The 9,094-nt window shown below is 41.7% G+C and overlaps 1 protein-coding gene across 4 annotated transcripts in view; it reads right to left on the minus strand.

Annotated features, from left to right (window-relative positions):
• The window catches only part of IBTK (inhibitor of Bruton tyrosine kinase), a 91,272-nt gene extending 89,700 nt beyond the window's left edge, over positions 1 to 1,572 (minus strand). For all 4 annotated transcript variants that reach the window (XM_058734555.1, XM_058734553.1, XM_058734554.1 and 1 more), the window contains exon 1: positions 1,376 to 1,572. The gene's annotated coding sequence lies outside the window, so the exon portion shown is untranslated. The remainder of the gene's footprint in view (positions 1 to 1,375) is intronic.
• Positions 1,573 to 9,094: the final 7,522 nt, after the last annotated feature.

Below are 9,094 nucleotides of genomic sequence, written 5' to 3' on the forward strand. Positions count from 1 at the left end.
AGGAAATTAATAATTTTGCTTTATTAATATTACATTTTAGTCTAACATTTTCTCAAATATTCTCTTGGTACAAAAAATAGGAACTTGAATACTTTATCAGTGTTTCACAACAGAATAATTGCCCAATTTTAGGGGGCAGGCACATCTCTACATGTGGCAAAAAGTCATTGACCTATTAATAATAACAAACTTTGATACCGTTTATAATAATAAGCCAAGTAATACTGAGCTCCTTTATGTAATAGGTAAATCCATTTATGGTCTATGGAACTTTATATGGTCCTAAAGCATAATGAGAGTAAAAGAATGTATTAAGTTCCTTCATAGAATTTAGGATACTAAGAGCCCTCAATGCAAGGTTGTTGTTGTTGTTTTTTAATTAAATAACGGAACAGCCATTTTTAAAAATTTCTTGAGGTAAATTCTGCTTTGAATAAAGTTTCTACAAATATCTGTAATAAGTTCTTTTTAGAAAACAGATCTTTCTGTCTTCATCTAATCTATATCAGTTTCTAAAACCAATTAAAAAGCAAGGAATTGAAAATAGAAAAAGGAGTGAGAAGAACAAGTAGCTATACAAGAATGTGAACTGGTACATTATGGGTAAAGAAACACAACCACTCATAAAAGTCACATTCTTTCAGTAATTCTATAAATATCGAATTTCGAACGCTCTACTTCGAAGCATGGAGCGGCGGAAAGGGGCGGGAGTGCTATACCAATTTCTGCTTCCTAAAAAGAAACCCTGAGGTTTTATTAATATGTTGGAAAACAGTAGCCAAGGATGTCTGCTGAACTAAAACTATTTAGAACGGGACAAGACACAAGAATAAAAAGCCTCTATCGTCTCTGTCTCCCCCACCCCCAAAAGAACCGGTCCCTTTTCACCGGTCTTGACTACAGTCAATTCACACAGAACTTCACAGTTAGTATCCCCAAAGTGGACTAAAACTATGTGACCCCCAGGAAGGGATAACGCTCCAAGGAATGGCTTCAAATTCAAGGCTCCAAGGGAAGTGATAGGGTCAACTATCTGAAACTAGCAAGGCAGCAACGCTGGAGGGCGTGTCAGGCAGGCCAGCAACGTAGCACTTTGCTGAACAGACCATTCATTAGCAGAGCCACGCTGCGGGGAGGAGGGCGCTCTGACTCGGGCCCCTCCGCCCGCTCAGCGCCGTCTTGCACGAAGTGCGTCAGTCTCGGGGCCACTGGGTCTCTTCCCCGCGGTCCATCCGCGCCACTGGCGTCCCCAGTACCCCGCACCCTCTGGAAACTGAACACTGTCCCATCGCTCCCCCGCCACCCCCCAGGCTGAAGAGACGCCGTCGCCTAAACCCGCTCCGCACGGGGGGAGCCGCGCTGAGCACTCCCTCACCAGTCGCTAGATGAAAGTACGCCGGTGGTCTCCGCGAGACGGACACACAGTAGCGCAGGGACTCATCCTTAGTGAAGACAACAGGAGAAACCGAACGATGCCAGGGGGAGGCTGGTCCCCACGCACGGGAAAGCTGCGGAGGCGACTGCAACCACAGCCGCGACTACAGGCAGGGGGAAGGGGGCAGGGGGGGAAAAAGGCCGGCGCGGGCGGGACCCAGGAATAAGACGGGCGTTGATTGGCTGGGGCTCGTGTATGCCTCATGAAGATTGGCTGGTGTTTGCTCAGAAGGCCTCGCGTGGCAGCACCTAAACTGTGGCCTTTCCCGGGAATCAGAAGGGAACATGACCCCCCGGCCTTGGGATTATCGGCGCAACCCGGAGGTGGGGAAACATAGCAGTTGGGGACTCTCGGCCAACAGGCCAACAGCGGTGGTGGAAATGTCTCTTGCAGGGTCAGCCATGGCCTAGGCAGAAATGTCAGCTGCAGCCCTGGAATTCAGGATAAACCCCGGTGCGGCGAGGGCCCTGGAGACCTGGCGGAATGCCTTGGGCAGCCGGTCACCACGCAGCAGAAGCCAAAAGCGGAGGCATCTTGCACAGAAGAGTTCTTCCGTCGACCCAACTGTGGGGTCATTGGAAAGCCAAAGTCATTGTCTCGCGCAGAGACGCATCCTTGTCCTTTCCTGCCCGTTTCTACATTCAGATTATCTAAGAGTCACTCCCTTGGTCTGAATGCTTCACTGCCTTCTTAGATCGCTGCTGTGGGACTTGCTGCCCGTTAGGGTCGCGTCGCTTTTGTGCCTGACCTCCAGGCTCACACTCTGCTTTCCCCCACTTAACTCTGCGTCCAAGGCCGGTTTTAAAAGTGGCGGAGAGGAAAAAAAAGAGAGAGAGGAAAGAAAGTAGTCTTAGGAAAAGGAGGAGGAAATCGATGCTAGGATACTAAATGGGAAAACACTGCTGCCAAATGTCTCATACAGTAGGCATTCAGTAAATGTTCAAGGAGGGGTAGTTTGACTCAGAACAAACAACACTAGCAGTTAGGAGTTGGCTGTACAGCTTTGCCACGTTGTCAATTCTACACGCCACTCTTTCTTCCATCTGTAAAACCAAGTTGGACTAGATGTCATTTCAGCTCTACTCTCTTTGTAGCTGGTTAGTGAGGGGAAAGGGTGAATAGCTCTCCTGCTGCCCTTCCCAATACAATGTTCTTTCTTTGCCCTTATTCTCATTTCCGACTTTGAGGTAACAAAACCCAGTTAGTAATGTAAAAATTAAGTGATTTGAAAATAAGCTATATATGAGGACTTTTATATTAATGAACAAAGAAACCAGTAATGAAAAGAATAATGTAAGTAAATGTATAGACCTGACATGAATTCAAATCTTTTCTCTCTTATAGATGTAAAGCAAGTTAATTAGCTTTTCTGAAGACTCACTTTCTTCATTTGTAAAATAGGATCAGTAATGCATTTTAGAAACAAAAATACATTCACATTTGTGGAAAATGTAGTTATATAGATAGAGTGGCTAGTACTTCATGAATAATCTTACTTTTATAAATCAGAAGGTATTTCCAGGGGCCCCTGACTGGCTTAGCTGGGAAAGTATGTGACTTTTGATCTGTTTGTGAGTTCAAGCCCCACGTTGGGTGTAGGGATTACTTACAAACAAAATCTTAAAAGAATAAAAAGTATTCCCATAGCAGCAGAGTTATTCCAAAAGTCATTCATTCATTTTAACAATTACCAAGTGCAAGCACTGGAGATCCAATAGTGAGAGAAAACACATATGGACCTGGATAATCCCAATGTAAGAATAGATTGCAACCTTTACAAGTACTACAAAGAATACTATCAATTTAATCTGACTTCTCAAAGAAGTGACACTTGAACTATGATCCCAGGAATAAGTAGGAGATAACTAGACAAAGCAGAAAAGAAGGAACATTCCAGTCCAAATGATGTAGAATTCTCATTTCCCTGGAAAATTGAATGCTTTCACAGATACTGGTTATTTGCAAGAAATATTGAAATATTGAAATAATTGCAAGAAATTGTGCAAATGAAATACAATTAAGTGAAAAATGCATTGCAGATACTGTTAGGGGAGGAAGAGATCAACACTAGCCATTTTGTGAGGATTTTTAAACATTTTTGTTTGTGTTTACACGTAAAACAAAGAAGAGACAGCAGTATACCAATGATTATCTCAGTGTGGTGAAATTAGGGGTGATTCTTAATTTCTGTCACTTTGAATTTTATAATTTATTTTTCCTTGCAATAATTAAATGTTGACTTAAAAAAAAACAAATTTGCCCCCAAAAATGGACTAGAATTTCTGAAGCAGACTTAAAGCAAGAAATAAATCTAGAGATGGCTTTAGAAAATTGCAGTGACGTAGACATGGAGGAGAATAGATAGCTCAGGTATCAGGAATAGAGTTTGAGATGAGGCCAGAAGAGAGCACTACAGAAATATTTTTAAACAACACAGCATTTGCAGTACTCCCTAAATGTCATTGTTCCAAAATAAATTAATAGTGCTCTCCTTCATAATCAAAATGCGTTGTGCTGTCGTTCAAGTTGTATATAGGCAGTGCTGCCAGTGCTGCCCCTGCTTCAGCTGGTAACCTAAGAATGTTAGAACTTGTATAGTTCCATTGGATCAAAACCCAAACCTGATTAGGTTCTGCAAGAATGGTTATTACTGTAGGAAGGTCAACAGTGCAGCTGACCTAGAGATGACTGGAACCTTATGGTTTGGCCCTATTCTCTTCTGCTCCAGACCATTTTCCATGTGAGAATGCTTGGCCAGCCACAGCTTTCTGACACATACCTCAGCTTTTCCATTAGGGAAGACAGCACTGTGTCCTCTGCCTCAAGCACGAAAATTCCAGGGTCCCTGATGGGGTCATATTGGCTCAGTTTAGGTAAAGAGTCAAGGGTATGATGCTTGATGGCCTCTATGAGAGTCACCTTCAAAGCAGAATAATGAATAGCTCCCCCAAAGAGGGCAGGGGGCAGGGCAGACAAGATAATAGACAAGCAAGGTGTTTCTATACTATTAGATCCAGGGAATATTGCTCCAGCTACATTCTTTCTACTCAATGATTATCCTTCAAATCCTCACGTAGAGGAGGCTACCTCCTTAAAAATCTGTGAAGCCATCCCTGATGCACCTTCCTAACAGTTATTCCCTCCTCTCTACTACTTCTATAACTTATTCATGTTATTGTGTCACACTATATTATTCTTAGATTTACTATTTTACAGTGGATGCAGTAAAGGCAAGGGCTACAGAGGCATACTGCCCGAATACAAAATTTGACTCCTCTTCTTAGTAGTTTTGAGACCTTAGGCAAGTTACGTAACCCATCTAGGTCTCTGTTTCCTCATCTCTAGTTTGTTCATAAAGTTCTTATGAAGTGTAAATGACATATCTGTAAATTTCTCAGTAGAGCTCTTAGCCCTTAACGAAATTGACCTATCTCCACTCTTCTGGTTGTATTTGTGGGAGAGCATTTGATGGGTGGGATGGGGAGAAAAGGAATGACCCACAAGATGGCAGTATTTGAATAGAACTTTAGAACTGTATAGGCATAAAAGCAGAGTCCACCAATGAATCTAAAACTTTAAGGCAAATACTGGAGAAATTCAAGGCAAATTGAAAGCCTACATGAAACAAGCAAACCTGTGAGAAAGCAACCTTATAAACTTGGCAGGCTTAGCATCATTTCATAATCAGGACAATCTGAACTCCCTAAATGCTCTCTCCCCTTTACGTGACTAAGAATTTGTAGTGTTCCTTTCTTAGAATTGCTTCTGTTCCTTCTTTACCTAACTACTTAATCAAATCAAGCTGTTAACACCACTGCTTCCTTTTTTAAAAAGGAGGAGAAAAGCAAGTTTGATTTAAAATGGCAGAGTGGGCACATGATACAACCTTCTCTTCATGCCATAAATCCCTAGACCTGGCAGAAAAGACATATTTTAAAAGCTTAAATTCAAAAGTGCATTAGAAAATAAGAAGTTTAGCTGTTGATGGTCCAGAACTTAGAATTTCCCAGAACTTATGAGAATGGATTGGACAGAAGAAAGGAGTAACAGCCCCAAACAAGACAGAACTACTATAAAAAGGTAATAGCAGCACCAAAACGTGTTCCTCATCTTAAAGTATTTTTTTAATGTTTATTTATTTTTGGGAAAGAGTGAGATAGCACAAGTGGAGGAGGGGCAGGGAGAGAGGGGGACAGAGGATCCAAAGTGGGCTCCGGGCTGAAAGACAGCAGACACCCTGATGCCAGTCTCCTGAGATCATGACCTGAGCTGAAGTCAGACACTTAACTGACTGAGCCAGCCACGCGCCCCAAAAGTGTTCCTCATCTAGAGGTGACTATTGGGAGCAAGAAAGGAGTCCAGACTAAGCCACAAGGTAATTAACTGGAGTCTCACAGCAGGAGAAAGTGAGCCAACTGAAGCTCCTCGTCCCCCTATCCCATGATGACAACAGGGTATCTGTCTCTAGATAGAATACAGGACCTTCAGTTTAATAGATGGGACAGTGTCCATGTGTCTAGTAAAACCTGGAACAATCAGGAAGCTCTTAAACACAGAACACCAGTCCCTAGCTCTTCCTGTTCAGCAGCATGCCCCACCGCTTCCTCATACATCTAAAGAAAAGACAGCTATACAGGCGCTGGTCACAGGTCTTACTCCTCCCCCCAGAGTGTGCAACAAATTAAAAAGAAAAAAGAATCTCAAGTACACAGATGAGCACAGAAGCAAGAATTGCCAAATATTCGAGGAAAGCTAACATCCTGAGAGACAAATTTAAAAATCCAAGAAGCTCAGCAAACCTCATGCAGAATAAATACAAAAATAACTATGCCTAGAAACATCATAGGCAGGGGCAGCTGGATGGCTCAGTTGGTTAAGCGTATGACTGACTCTTGATTTCAGCTTAGGCCATGATCTCACAGTGCCTGGGATCGAGCCCTGAGTGCTGAGAGCCTGCTTGGGATTCAATCTCTCCCTCCCTCTCTGTCCCTATTCTGCTCCAGCTCTCTCTCTCTTTCAAAATAAATAAATAAACATTAAAAAAAAACCCATCATAACCAAATTGCTTAAAACCAATCATAAAGAGAAATCTCAAAGCATTCAGAGAAAAAAAATGAAATATTACATAAAGGAAGAATGATTTGAATCACCATGGATTTCATACAGTAACTGAAGCTGACAGTAAATCGATACCTTTAAAGAGCAAAAGAAAAGAGCTATCAACGCAGAAAATCTTCCACAATAATGAAAGCAAATGGAGATGTTTTCAAAGAAATAAAAATTAAGAAAAAGAGCAGCTATTGGAAGTGTCCCCACAAGAAATGCTAAAGAAAATTCTTCAGTCTGAAGGCAATGTTGCAGATGGAAACTACAAATTTCAGTAAGGAAGGAAGAACATGAGAAATGGAAAACACTCAATGAAATAAAGTCAATCCCCATGACAGGCATACCTCAGTGATAACTCAGGCTCACTTCTAAACCACTGCAATAAAGCAAATACCACAATACGACAAATACCACAAAAAGTGAGCAAAATACTTTTTTTGATTTCCAAAACATATAAAAGTTACATTTACACTATACTGCAGTCTATTAAGTATGAAATAACATTATGTCTAAAAATTAAAAAAAATATACACATACCTTAATATTTAAAATACTTTCTTGGGTTCCTGACTGGCTTAGTCGGTAAAGCATGCAACTCTCAAGCTCAAGGTCATGAATTCAAGCCCCATGTTGGGCATAGAGCTTCCTTTAAAAAAAGTAATAAAATAAAAAAATACTTTATTGCTACAAAGTACTAACCATCATCAGATCTTTCAGCAAGTCGTAATCTTTTTGCTGGTGGAGGCTCTTGCCTCATTGTTGATGGCTACTGACTGATCAGGGTGGTGGCGGCTAAAAGTGAGGATGGCTATGGCAATTTCTTGAAACAATTCAACAATGAAGTCTGCCAAATCAACTGACTCTTCCTTTCATGAACGATTTTTTCGGTAGCGTGCGATGCTGTTTGATAGCATGTTACCCACAGTAGAATTTCTTCCAAAACTGAAGTCGGTCCTCTCAACCCTGCCACTGCTTTAGCCAACTAAGTTTACGTAATATATTCTGAATCCTTTGCTGTCATTTCAACAATCTTCAGCATCTTCACCAAGAGGAGATTCCATCTCAAGATACCACTGTCTTTGCTCATCCATGAAAAGCAACTCCTCATCCCTTTAAGACTGATCAGGAGATTGCAGCAATTTGGTCACATCTTCAGGCTCCACTTCTTGTTTTAGCTCTCTTGCTACTTCCACCACATCTACACTTACTTAACTCTCTCAAACTCATCCACCAAGACTGGAATCAATTTCTAACCTCCTGCTCATGTTAATATTTTCACCTATTTCTATGAATCATGCAGGTTCTTCACGGCATCTAGAATGGTGAATCCTTTCCAGAAGATTTTCAATTTACTTTGCCCAGATCCACCAGAGGAATCACTGTCTATGGCAACTATACTTGCATGAAGTATATTTCTTAAATAATAAGACTTGGATGTCAAAATGATTACCTTGGTCCACGGGCTACAGAATGGATGCTGTGTCGGCAGACATAAAAACAACATGACAACAACAATCTCGTGGTGGCACATCTCCATCAGAGCTCTTGGGTGACCCGGTGCGTTCTCAATGAGCAGTCCTATTTTGAAAGAATCTTTTTTTCTGAGCACTGGTCTCCACGGGTGGGCTTGAAACGTATATTTAGTAAACTATGCAGTAAACAGATGTGCTGTCATTCAGGCTCTGTTGTTCCAGTTGTAGAGCACAGGCAGAGTAGATTTAGCATAATTCCTAGTCCTAGGAATTAGGGTTTTAAGTTAACCTAGGTTTTAGTCCTAGGTCCTAGGGTTTTAAGAATGGTAAATGAGCACTGGCTTCAGCTTAGTCATCAGCCCCTAACAAGAGAGTTGCCAGTCCTTTGAAGCCTGGAAGGCAGGCATTGACTTCTCTCTAGCTATAAAAGTCCTAGACGGCATCTTCTTCCAAAAGAAAGCTGTTTTGTCTACGTGGAAAATCTGTTGTTTTGTGGAGCCACCTTCATTAATTCTCTTAGCTAGATCTTTGGGAATAACTTGCCGCAGCTTCTACATCAGCACCAGCTACTTCACCTTGCACTCTGATGTTATGGGTACGGCTTCTTTCCTTAAACTTCATGAACCAAACTCTGCCAACTTCAAATGTTTCTTCTGCAACTTCCTCACCTCTCTCAGCCCTCACAGAATTGAAGAGAGTTGGGGCCTTGCTCTGGATTAGGCTTTGGCTGAAGCAAATATTATGGCGAGCGTTTGATCTTCCATCCAGGTGATTAAAACTTTCTCCATTTTGGCGATAAGGCCGTTTCACTTTCTTATCATTCACGTGTTCACTGTAGTAAGCACTTTGAACTTCCTTCAAGAACCTTTTCTTTGAATTCACAACCTGGTTCACTCTTTGGTTCATAAGGTCTAGCTTCCAGCCTATCTCAGCTTTTGACACACTTTCCTCACTAAGCTGAATCATTTTTAGCTTCTGAATCAAAGTGAGAGACATGCAACTCTTCCTTTCACTTGAACACTCAGAGGCCATTGCAGAGTTATTAACTGGCATGATATCAATAATTTGTGTCTCAGGGAAT

The sequence above is a fragment of the Neofelis nebulosa genome, chromosome 6, assembly GCF_028018385.1.
Source record: "Neofelis nebulosa isolate mNeoNeb1 chromosome 6, mNeoNeb1.pri, whole genome shotgun sequence".
NCBI classification, from domain to species: domain Eukaryota; kingdom Metazoa; phylum Chordata; class Mammalia; order Carnivora; family Felidae; genus Neofelis; species Neofelis nebulosa.